Source organism: Heptranchias perlo, chromosome 11, assembly GCF_035084215.1.
Source record: "Heptranchias perlo isolate sHepPer1 chromosome 11, sHepPer1.hap1, whole genome shotgun sequence".
Classification (NCBI taxonomy): Eukaryota; Metazoa; Chordata; class Chondrichthyes; order Hexanchiformes; family Hexanchidae; genus Heptranchias; species Heptranchias perlo.
Genome location: NC_090335.1, coordinates 41,632,529 through 41,645,532, shown reverse-complemented (window position 1 = coordinate 41,645,532; position 13,004 = coordinate 41,632,529). Strand labels below are relative to the sequence as shown.

At 44.1% G+C, this 13,004-nt stretch overlaps 1 protein-coding gene and 1 pseudogene across 1 annotated transcript in view; one reads left to right on the top strand and one right to left on the bottom strand.

The window, feature by feature from the left end:
- LOC137326943 (gamma-aminobutyric acid receptor subunit rho-3-like) overlaps positions 1-13,004 on the top strand; it is a 65,071-nt gene that overhangs the window by 3,176 nt on the left and 48,891 nt on the right. The window contains exon 2 of the mRNA XM_067992318.1: positions 12,524-12,645. The gene's annotated coding sequence lies outside the window, so the exon portion shown is untranslated. The remainder of the gene's footprint in view (positions 1-12,523; positions 12,646-13,004) is intronic.
- LOC137326835 (lanC-like protein 3) overlaps positions 1-13,004 on the bottom strand; it is a 56,264-nt pseudogene that overhangs the window by 32,819 nt on the left and 10,441 nt on the right.

Below are 13,004 nucleotides of genomic sequence, written 5' to 3'. Positions count from 1 at the left end.
ATTTCCTCTGTTTATAGTACACGGAGAACTCAGCAACACTGAATAACTGCACATGTGCGAGGATAAGGTGCCTCAGGATTCTGTACACTTCAAATTGAAGCACTACAATATAAACAGGGTGTAAGATTACCATTATATAAATGAACTTTGACTATTAACAAATAATGTGATGGCCTAATTTTCTTAGGTCTAGATCAAAGAGGCAAAAATGCAACATTGCACACAAATTGGGGTTATTTACATTTTTCTCCGGGCGTAGTTTTGCATTTATGCCTCAAGGTGCCTTTCACCTCCTCCCTTTCCACTGTCCAGGGCCCCAAACACTCCTTCCAGGTGAAACAGCGATTTACTTGTACCTCTTTCAATTTAGTATATTGTATTCACTGCTCACAATGTGGTCTCCTCTATATTAGGGAGACCAAACCCAGATTGTGTGGTCACTTTGCTGAACACCTCCGCTCAGTCCGCAAGCATGACCCTGATATGCTGGTCGCTTGTCATTTTAAATCCTTGTCCCACTCCCACCCTGATCCCTCTGTCCTCGGCCTCTTACACTGTTCCAATGAAGCTCAACGGAAGCTTGAGGAACAGCACCTCATCTTTTGATTAGGCACTTTACAACCTTCCGGACTCAACAATGATGTCAATAACTTCAGATCATAACCACTGCTCTCACTTTTTTGGACAGCAGATACTGGTAATTGTTCTGGTGTTGCCATTTACAGCTCCTCTAGACCCATCTTTTGTTTCATTGCTTGTCCCATTACCACCCTCATTGCCTTGCACCATCATCTCCATTGTCACTTAATCACTCCTGCCCTCCACCCAACAGAGACCTTCCCTTTTGTTATTTCCACCCCTTCCCTTCCTCCACCACCTCCCCCCCCCCACCGCACCCCTTTCCCTGGCTCTGTGCTTGTTAAAAAAATGTTTAATCTTCAACTTCTTTCAGTTCTGACGAAAGGTCATCGATCTGAAACATTAATTCTGTTTCTTTCTCCACAAATGCTGCCTGATTTGCTGAGTATTTCAAGCATTTTCTGTTTTCATTTCAGATTTCCAGCGTCCACAGTATTTTGCTTTTGATTTACTTATCACCAAATCACTTGTTGCAGCCAAAAAAGAACGATTAGATCAGCTCCTTGGAAACTTCCAATTCTTCTCATTTGGAAGGACTGCCGGACTCCAACTACTGCCAATGGGCTGTGCTGGAAAATAGGAACTTGTCATGCAAAATTGTGTCAATGACCTAACGGCATCATTTGGCCACATTTAAAAGTATGCATGAATCCTTCTTTGTTTCAGATAGAAACTTCTATCACTAGCCCCAGAGCTTGATGGATAATAGAGCAGAGTGGAAAGCGACCAGAAATTGTAGCAGGCTCAAAAATTGGCCCCACTTTCTGACAGGCATTCTTGAGGTAGCTACATGGTACATGAACTATAGGACATCTCTGTCTTGGTAGCTTTCTTCAGGCTTGCCATTTTTTTGCGTATTTGGAGCCAGGTCATCTGGGTATTGTTGACTGTATTATTTAGTCAGTCATCTCCTACCAGACTTGTTTCTCAGAAGAGTACTCTTCAGTACTAAAGAGGTAGGCTTTCTTTGTTCCCTTCGTTCAGCATGACTTCAAGTGCAGTACCTGTAAATCTTGCTTGGGCAAGAACCCTCCATTTTACAGGCATCTGGCAGATCTAAAACCCTTCCCTCACAGGTGTTTAAATGGCTCCAGCTCTCTAGCTTCTGCTGTGTGAGTGTTCCCTCGGGTCGTTGTGTGGGTGGAAAATTTGACAATTTATGTAAGTTATGAATATGTGACAGGAACAACCATGTGAGTTTAGTCAGCAGGGTCACTTGTATTGCACCGTTCTTGCCCAAATTGTACACAGAAAAGAATTTCTATCTTGTAGTGTTTTGCTCACACGCACATCATAATACCATGGGGTTGAAAATATGTTTCTGGTGAGGTAAAGAAAGGAAGAAAGAACTTGCATTTATAAAGCAGCTTTCATGACCTCAGGACGTCCCAAAGTGCCTTACAGCCAATGAAATACTTTGAAGTGTAGTCACTGTTATAATGTAGGAAACGCGGCAGCCAATTTGCGCACAGCAAGGTCCCTGGGTGTGAGAGGCAAGCAGCCCACACATAAAGAGGGAGCGGAGAGCGGCAGGAGAGGACCTGGGTGTGTGAGGCGAGAGGACCTGGGTGTGTGAGGCGAGCGGCCCACACATAAAGAGGGAGCGGAGAGCGGCAGGAGAGGTCCTGGGTGTGAGAGGCGAGCGGCCCACACATAAAGAGGGAGCGGAGAGTGGCGGGAGAGGACCTGGGTGTGTGAGGTGAGCGGCCCACACATAAAGAGGGAGCGGAGAGTGGTGGGAGAGGACCTGGGAAATCAAAAAAGGTCAAAAAGTGCCGTCACGGGATAGGAGGTTGATGACTGGTTGGTGTGTAATACATTTTATTTGCTCTCTAAGCTAGGGGAGTGGTTTAAACTAGGAACCTATAACTTGCTAATACCTTATTAAACGAATAATGCAAACTAGATAAATGAATTAGCTTAAAAGTAACAAAAATTAACCAAGCGAATTAATTACATAAAAACTTCAATTAAGTTAACAAATAAAACAGGGTTAGATACGGATGGCAGTGCAGGTGGTGTGCCGTAACTGCAGCATGTGGGAGTTTGTGGACAGCAGCGTGATGCCAGGCATCCACAACTGTATTAAGTATCTGCAACTTGAGCAACTTTGGCTCAGAGTTGTTGAGCTGGAGTCTGAGGTGCAGACATTGCGATGCATCAGGGAGGGGGAGATTTACCTGGACACTTTGACCCAAGAGGCAATCAAACCCCTTATGTTAGGTGGTTTAGATTTGGTTAGTGGTCAGGGACAGAATGCTGTGACTGCGAGTCAGGCAGGTAAGGGGACCCCAGTTGCAGTGGTGGAGGAGCCTCAGCCTTTTTCCTTGTCCAACAGATACAAGGGGGGGTGATTTTAGGAGGCAATTGTGGTTGCGTTGGGGATGGGGGGGGAGGGCTCCAAAAATCGCGGAAATCCCGTTCGGGTTCGGAAGCTGGCTCCAACCCACCGACTTCCCAGTTTCCCAGGGACCCACCTGTGTGTGCACGGGCGACCTGAAAACGGAAGTCCCGCCGGCAATTAAAGCCAGCGGGATGACAGTTAAAGAGCCAAATGTACCTCATTGAGGTACTTAAGGCACTTTACCTATGACAAATTAAGTAGTTAGAAGGATTTTTAACTTACCTGGGCGGCTTGCCCACTGCTTCTGATTCACGCCTGAAATCAGGGAACAAGAAACTAAATAAATTAAATAAAAAACCATGGAAGGAAGTGAAAACACTAAATGAACCTACCTTTGTACCCTGCTCCGATGTCCGATGTCCATGTCTCCCGCTCCAATGTCCCCCTCGTCACCCCCCCGATGTCCCCCTCTTCACCCCCCCGATGTCCCCCTCTTCACCCTCGATCTTTCTGTGATATCCTCCTCTCCACCCCCCGATCTTCCCCCGATGTCCCCTCTTCATGCCCCCGATGCCCCCCTCTTGACCCCCCCAATGTCCCCCTCTTGATCACCCCCGATGTCCCCCTCTTGACCCCCCAATGTTCCCCCTCTTCACCCCCCATGACCTCCTGATCTTCCCCCGATGTCCCCCCGATCTTCCCCTCTCCCCCCCCCCGATCTTCCCCTCTCCCCCCTCCCAATCTTCCCTTCTCCACCTCCCCCCGATCTTCCAGTCCAGCACCGGATCGTCCATTCTCCCCCCCCACCCAGTCTTCCGTTCCAGCGCCGGATGACATCTCGCTCTCTCTTTTAGTCGCCCCCCCCCCTCGCGTTGCAGCTCGATAGCAGCCAGTCTGTCAATCAGGCTAGCTGCCGGGCGCAAAACCTAGAGAGCACGTTAATCATCAGCAATCAACATGCGATCGCGTTGGAAATGGTAAGTTTTGTTCATGTGGGTTTGCCACGCGCACCTTCACCCCCTTGCTGGGAACCCCCCACCATTGTAAAATCGAGCCCAAGGTACTTGCTACCTGTGTGCATGAGAACAAAGACTGCAGAGAGGATGGGCAAATTGACCACGGCAACTAGTACAGGAGGCCATTCAAGTAGGGGGAGCGAAAAGGAATGTGGTAGTGTTAGGGGATAGTATAGTCAGGGGGATAGATACTGTTCCCTGCAGCCGCTACCGGGAGTCCCGAAGGCTGTGTTGACTGCTTGGTTCCAGGGTTAAGGATATCTCCTCGTGGCTGGAGAAGAACTTGGAGGAGGAGGGTGAGGATCCAGTTGTCATGGTCCACGTAGGAACCAATGACATAGACAGAACTAGGAATAAGGTTTGCCTGAGGGAGTTTGAGGAGCTAGGGTCCAAATTAAAAAAGCAGAACCTCAAAGGTAATAATCTCTGGATTACTACCTGAGCCATACGCAAATTGGCAAAGGGACAAACAGATTAGATGGTTAAATGCATGGTTGAAAGAGTGGTGTGGGAAGCAGGGGTTTCAATTCATGGGGCACTGGCACCAGTACTGGGGAAAGAGGGAGCTGTCCATTGAGACGGGCTCCACTTAAACCGGGCTGGGACCGGTGTCCTGGCGAATCGAATAACTAGGATGGTGGATAGGGCTTTAAACTAATAAGAAGGGGGGAGCATTCAGGTAAGGGTAAATTTATAAGTCAAATGAGAAAAGTCAAGCCTATAGCAGAGTAGTGATTTGGGCTAAAAAAAAGCAGAGTGTGTCAGGAAGGGACAGAGAGTTTAACAAAGGTAATAGGACATTAGTGACTAAGGTCACATCAGGGAAAAATAGTAAAAAGTTAAAATTAAAGGTGCTATATCTGAATGCATGAAGCATTCGTAACAAGATAGATGAATTAATGGCACAAATAGAGATAAATGGGTTTGATCTAGTAGCCATTACTGAGACGTGGTGCAAGGTGACCAAGGTTGGGAACTAAATATTCCAGGGTACTTGGCCTCAATTTTGAAATGGTGGCGGGTTGACAGCGGGGGAGGGGGGGCGGGTGAAGGTGCACGTGGCAAACCCGAATAAAGAAAACGTACTGTTTCCAACGCGATCGCAATGTAATTGATGGTGATTAAACTTCTTTGCGGGTTTTGCGCCCGGCAGCCCCTGATTGACATGCTGGCTGCCGACAGGCGCTGCAACACCGGGGGCGGGGGTGGGGGGGAGGAGAGAGAGAAAGCGAGACGTCATCCAGCGCTGGAACGGAAGATCGTTGGGGGGGGGGTGGGGAAGAGTGGAAGATCGGAGTGGGAGAGGGGAAGATCGGAGGGACATTGGAGGGGGGGAAGAGGGGGAGATCGGAGAGGGCGACATTGGACTTCGGAGCAGGGTGGAATGGTAGGTTGATTTTGTATTTTAACTTTTGTGCAATGGTTTTTTATTTAATTTATTTGGTTTATTTTTGCCTGATCTGGCCCTTCACACCTGGTGAAACCAGGCATGAATCAGAAGCCGTGGGAAAGCCGCCCAAGTTAAAACTCATTCGAAATACCTAGTATGTTAGAAGTAAAGTGCCTTAAGTACTTCAATGAGGTACATTTGGTTCTTTAACTATCATCCCGCCGGCTTTAATTGCTGGCAGGACTTCCGGATTCGGGATGCCCGCGCGCACACAGGCGCGTCTGTGGGAAATTCGGAAGTTGGCGGGTTGGAGCCGGCTTCTGAACCCGCTCTGCATTTCTGCAATTTTTGCAGCCCCCCCCCCCCCGCCCCCTCGCCCCCAACGCACCTGCAATTTCAGTTTAAAATTGAGCCTTTTGACTTTTAGAAAAGATAGGCAAAATGGAAAAAGCTGGGGGGAGGGGGTTAGTCCTGATAATAAAGGGTGAGATAATGGCTGTAGTGAGAAAGGATCTTAGCTCAGAAAATCAGGATGTAGAATCAGTATGGGTGGGGTTAAGAAATAACAAGGGGCAGAAAACACTGGTGGGAGTAGTTTATAGGCCCCCTAACAGTAGTTATATTGTTGGACAGACTATAAATTAGGAAATGAGAGGAGCATGTAACAAGGGTAATTTTTTTTTTATTCGTTCATGGGATGTGGGTGTCGCTGGCGAGGCTGGCATTTATTGCCCATCCCTAATTGCCCTTGAGAAGGTGGTGGTGAGCCGCCTTCTTGAACCGCTGCAGTCCGTGTGGTGACGGTTCTCCCACAGTGCTGTTAGGAAGGGAGTTCCAAGATTTTGACCCAGCGACGATGAAGGAACGGCGATATATTTCCAAGTCGGGATGGTGTGTGACTTGGAGTGGAATGTGCAGCTGGTGTTGTTCCCATGTACCTGCTGCTCTTGTCCTTCTAGGTGGTAGAGGTTGAGGGTTTGGGAGGTGCTGTCGAAGAAGCCTTGGCGAGTTGCTGCAGTGCATCCTGTGGATGGTACACACTGCAGCCACTGTGCACCTGTGGTGGAGGGAGTGAATGTTTAGGGTGGTGGATGGGGGCCAATCAAGCGGGCTGCTTTGTCCTGGTGTCGAGCTTCTTGAGTGTTGTTGGAGCTGCACTCATCCAAGCAAGTGGAGAGTATTCCATCACACTCCTGACTTGTGCCTTGTAGATGGTGGAAAGGCTTTGGGGAGTCAGGAGGTGAGTCACTCGCCACAGAATACCCAGCCTCTGACCTGCTCTCGTAGCCACAGTATTTATATGGCTGGTCCAGTTAAGTTTCTAGTCAATGGTGACCCCCAGGATGTTGATGGTGGGGGATTCGGCGATGGTAATGCCGTTGAATGTCAAGGGGAGGTGGTTAGACTCTCTCATGGGGGACTTTAATCTTCATATAGACTGGGCAAACTAAATTGGCAAAAGTAGTTTGGAGGACGAGTTCATGGACTGTATTCGAGACAGTTTTCTAGAACAATAATTCGAGGAACCAACTAGGGAACAGACTATTTCAGATCTAGTATTGTATAAGGAGACAGGGTTAATTAGTAATCTTATAGTTAAGGATCCTCTAGGGTAGAGTGATCATAATATGATAGAATTTCACATTGATTTTGAGAGTGATGTAGTTACGTCCAAAACTGGGGTCTTAAATTTAAACAAAGCCAATTACGTTGGTATGAGGGGCGAGTTGGCTAAGGTAGATTGGGGAATTAGATTAAAAGATATGATGGTAAATAAGCAATGGTGAACATTTAAAGAAATAATTCATAATTCTCAACGAATATACATTCCCTTGAGGAATAAAAACTCCATGGGAAAAATGATCCAACCATGGCTAGCTAGAGAAGTTAAAGAGAGTATTAGATTAAAAAAGAGGCTTATAATGTTGCCAAAAGAGTAGTAAGCTTGAGGATTGGGAGAGTTTTAGAAATCAGCAAAGGATGATCAAGAAATTGATAAAGAGGGAGAAAATTGAATATGAGAGTAAACTAGCAAGAAATATAAAAAGAGATTGTAAGAGCTTCTACAAGTATATAAAAGAGATTAACAAAAGTAAATGTGAGTCCCTTAGAAGCAAGAAGAAAAATTATAATGGGGAATAAGGAAATGGCAGAGACATTAAACAAGTATTTTGTATCTGTCTTCACAGTAGAAGTCACAAAGAACATACCGGAAATAGTGGGGAACCAAGGGTCCAATAAGAATGAGGAACTTAAAGTAATTAATATTTGTAAAAACAAGTACTGGAGAAATTAATGGGACTAAAAGCCGACACATCCCCTGGACCCGATGGCCTACATCCCAGGGTTTTAAAAGTGTTAGCTGCAGAGATAGATGATGCATTGATTTTGATCTTTCAGAAATACCCAGGTTCTAGAACAGAACCCGTGGATTGGAAGGTAGCAAATGTATTCCTGCTATTCAAGAAAAGAGGGAGAGAGAAAACAGGGAACCATAAGCCAGTTAGCTTGACATCAGTGGTCGGGAAAATGTTAGAATCTATTATTAAGGATGTAGTAACAGGGCACTTAGAAAATCATAATATGATTAGGCAGAGCCAACATGGTTTTATGAAAGGGAAATCGTGTTTGACAAATTTATTAGAGTTTTTTGAGGATGTAACTAAAAGGGTAGTTAAAGGGGAACCAATGGATATAGTATATTTGGATTTTCAAAAGGCAAATGGTATGTTAGCCTTCATTGCAAGGGGGTTGGAACATAAGAGTAACGCCGTCGTGTTGCAATTATATAGGGCTCCGGTGAGTCCACACCTGGAATACAGTATACAGTTTTGGTCTCTTTACCTAAAGATAAACTTGCCTTAGAAGGGGTGCAACGAAGGTTCACTAGATTGATTCCTGGGATAAGAGGGTTGTCCCATGAGGAGAGATTGTGTAGAATGGGCCTATATTCTGTGGAGTTTAGAAGAATGGGAGATGATCTCATTGAAACATATAAAATTCTTAGAGGGCTTGATAGGGTAGATGTTGAGAGGCTGTTTCCCTTGGTTGAAGAGTCCAGGACTAGGGGTCATAGTCTCAAGATAAGGGGTCGGCTGTTTGGGACCGAGATGAGGAAATATTTCTTCACTCAGAGGGTTGTGAATCTTTGGAATTCTCTATCCTAGAGGGCTGTGGATGCTCAGTCGTTGATTATATTCAAGATTGAGATCGATACATTTTTGGACACTAAGGAAATTAAGGGATATGGGGACAGGGCGGGAAAGTGGAGGTGAGGTAATAGATCAGCCATGATCCTATTGAATGGCGGAGCAGGCTCAAGGGGTTGTATGGCCTACTACCGCTCGTATTTCTTATGTTCTTATATCCCACAAACAGCAATGTGATATTGATCAGATAATCTGTTGTTTTTGGTTGAGGGATAAATATTGGCTAGGACACCAGGGAGAACTCCACTGCTCTTCTTCGAAATAGTGCCATTGGATCATTTACATCCACCCGAGAGGGCAGACGAAGCCTCGGTTTAACGTCTCATCTGAAAGCTTGGATTATGGGCTCAAGTCCCTGGTGGTGCCAGGATTGTAGTGAAGGGCTGCTGGCTGCTCACACATTTGCCGCTATTTTTTTCCCTTATAGCAACTGGGGACATAAGTCTGCTTGGTGAATGTGGTCAGTGAAGGCTGAAGAAAAATGCGGGAAAAATGAAGGGCAGTCCTAAATTAGGTTCCAAACAGGCTCTTAAAAGCACCACAATAGGTGCTTCAGCTGCATTATGTGGAGGCCTCCTAATTTAAATGAATTGCAGGGCTTTAATATGCCACCCACATATTTTGTACAGAGGCTCCAGCATGTTACCTCTGGCTGGCTGCATTGGGAGGTGCAGTGAGCATTGGGTGCAAGGTAGGCTTGAGGCCTATGTATCTAATAATACAAAGAGTCCACACTCAATCTGCTTCAGTGCATAGGGTGCCGGCCTTCACATTATTGATCCCTGTGCATTCGTCAGACCCTGCAGAATTTCTCAGGTGTTTTTGCTCTGAAACCATTTAGTTTAGAGTAGGATGGACTTAACTACAGTATTTTTACTACTAAGGCATCAGGATCTCATTGGAAACAGTCAGTTTGGAGTATTTTCACATACCTATGCGCAGCCAAGATAAGATGAAGTGAACGTCAAGTGCATGTAAATATGGTGTAAGAAATAAGAACCACGCAAATTTTCAATTTGTAATATTGGCTTTTTAACTCTTTGCCGTGAGATTTATTTTACTGGTTTGGAAAATGTAAAGAAAACATTTGAAATGTTGCAATGTTTGACACTGCCATTGATCACTGGAAGGAACATTTGAAATTCAATCTGACACTGTTTGAGATGGGCGACTTCAATCAGCCAAACAACCCAGCAGCTCTGAACAGCAGCAACATTTTTGGTTATTGCACAAACTTTTTCTATTAGTCCCCTTTAATTTCTGGTCAAACTGGTGCTTCTCCCCAGATTGCAAACAGCTATTAATTTCAAAGCACCAGAAGGTAACAACCCCAATTTTACATATTAATACATTACAGCACGGATCCCACCACCTCCATGAGCAACTTGGAAATTCTACTGTCCTACTTCTCAATCCTTCTCTCTCCATTAATGCATCCCTGAACCCATTTTGCTGTCCATTTCAATGGTCTTGCCTATTAACAATCCATAACTCTATTACTCTTGAGATGGAACCTCTCTGTGCGACTTCACTTTTCACTGTTTTGTGAAACAAAATTGGGGGCTAGAATACTACACCTTTTACTCCTAGAGAAATTCAATAGTTTTTCCTTCCTGTACAACATCACAGCGCTGCATCATGTTCAAAGTTGTAAACAATTTTACAACACCAAGTTATAGTCCAGCAATTTTATTTTAAATTCACAAGCTTTCGGAGGCTACCTCCTTCCTCACCTGAGGAAGGAGGTAGCCTCCGAAAGCTTGTGAATTTAAAATAAAATTGCTGGACTATAACTTGGTGTTGTAAAATTGTTTACAATTGTCAACCCCAGTCCATCACCGGCATCTCCACATCATGTTCAAAGAATGCTGATTCATTGAATAAAAAAACAAAACATTCAGCAGTTGTTTAATTTCAGCAGTTATGGAGCACATGCAACAGCATCCCCTGGTGTTGAAAATATGGAACTCCTATTTGTTTACAGCTACTTTGCTTTTTTCTTTTTATATGTTTTCTCTTTTTGGATACTAACAGACCTGCTCTGTACAGACTACTTCTAAATTCAAAATACTGGATAATTGGAATTTGATCTGTGCTAAGAAAGCCCAGTACTATTGTATTCCAGTTGCTTATTTTGAATTACTGAATAATTTCAATTTTATTTTTAGAGAAAAACAACTGATCAGGAGTACACTGTATTTCCAGCATTTTCTGCTTTATTAGCCATTTTACTGTGGTGTTTGGTTGACTTGTATTAACAATACTTTCCTTTATATAGCATCCTGTCACATCAAAACTATTTCAAGCACTTTACATAATTAATTACTTTCGAAATTCAGAAATTTGTTAGGTAGACAAGCACTGTAGTCATTCTGTATCATGAATAGCCCATGAACAGCCACAAAATGAATAACTAGTTACTCTACCTTTTGGTGGTATTGATTGACAGAGGAATGTTGGCCAGGGCTTGAATCTCCAGGACAGGTAGGCAGGACCTTAGTTTAATATCCCACCTGAAGGACAGTATCTCTGCCATTGCAGCACTCCTTCAGTAATGCGCTGGAGTATCAACCTAGATTGTGAATTCAAACCCTGTTGTGAAGCTCAAACCCACAGCACCATAGGAATGCATTTAGCCACTGAGTCACTTTCTTAATGAAGCTGTTTTCAATGTTTCAGACGGAATTCTACGTAGATCCCACATATTTTTCTGAATTAAACTACCTACGGTTATTAATTCAAGCAATGATTCTTTTTATCAAATGGAAATCAGATGAGTTTTTGAAAGTCACTGAGTTAATATTTAACAGATTTCAAATGGACTGGTATTCATTGCTTTAGGTTTTAGCTAAACATTGTACTTACTCGTAACCTTGAGTATCTGTGTATTGTGTCTGAATTAGTGATGAGGTAAATAACTTTTTTTTGTCCATCATTGCATATTAAGGCAAGGGATGATACTAATGCAGACTGAAAGAATGTTAATAGCCTTCTGATGCTGTTAATTCAAGGTTTTTAGATGTTTAGATGTTTTTCTACAGGAGTAATCAGGCTAATCACAACAGCCCTGTGACTGACAGTCATTCACTGGGGAATCTAGACAAGTAAAATGTGAAATGATAATCAGGCAGTCTTATCACACAAATTCAGAAATGCAAGTGTATTGCTGCAGTTATATGGAGGTACCGTTTAAAAGCAGTAGCTGATTTTAGGTCAGTGTGAACAAGCAGTACTTATTTCTCCATGATATCATACAGGGCAGATGTATTGCACATTCTCAGTCGCTACAAGTGTTTTCAACTTAGAAGAATCAGAACACATGCAGTATAATCACAGCCGAACTGACGATGAGTTTGGCATTTTGTGTGAGTTTCAGCCATACCCCCAATCCAAAACATCTGCACAGAATGCCAATGCTGAAGCTTCGCATAACATTTTTGCAGCCTGTGGAACTCTATACCATGCAATGCCATCACTTGGAATCCTGTCTTATGAGTGCAGTGGTTCAAATACAAAAAGTTAACCACCACATGTTGAACCAGGTTGCTGGAGGATATATTATGCTACAGAAATATATGACTTGTCTGTCAATACAATTTCCCCAAGCATATGATCATAGCATGCACCAGGGTCAAATATGTGAGACATTAGTCCTTGGTACAATTACCTACAGCTGCACTCGGTTATGTGCGAATGTATAAAACCTCTTTTTCCCCCATTGCTCAAAATGTCATGTCGAACTACTGTGAGATACGTAACCTAGTGGCTTTGCAACTTCTACATCACTGTGCAATAAAAATGTTCTTCTGATTTCATGTTTTGTTGGTGGCTGGTTAATTTTGAATAACCTGCTTAATTTTATGTTATCCATCCTCACAGCATTTTAAATCCTGAATCATGTCTCCTCTGAATTTATTTTCTCTAGAATCACAGAATCATGGAAAATTTACGGCACAGAAGGAGGTCATTCGGCCCATCGTGTCCACACCGGCCGAAAATGAGCCACCCAGCCTAATCCCACTTTCCAGCATTCAGGTGCACATCCAGGTACTTTTTAAATGAGTTGAGGGTTTCTGCCTCTACCGCTTTATCAGGCAGCGAGTTCCAGACCCCCACCACCCTCTGGGTGAGAACATTTTTCTTCAGCTCCCCTCTAATCCTTCTACCAATTACTTTAAATCTATGCCCCCTGGTTATTGACCTCTCTGCTAAGGGAAATGGGTCCTTCCTATCCACTCTATCTAGGCCCCTCATAATTTTGTATTCCTCAATTAAATCACCCCTCAGCCTCCTCTGTTCCAAGGAAAACAACCCCAGCCTATCCAATCTTTCCTCATAGCTAAAATTCTCCAGTCCTGGCAACATCCCCGTAAATCTCCTCTGTACCCTCTCTAGTGCAATCACAT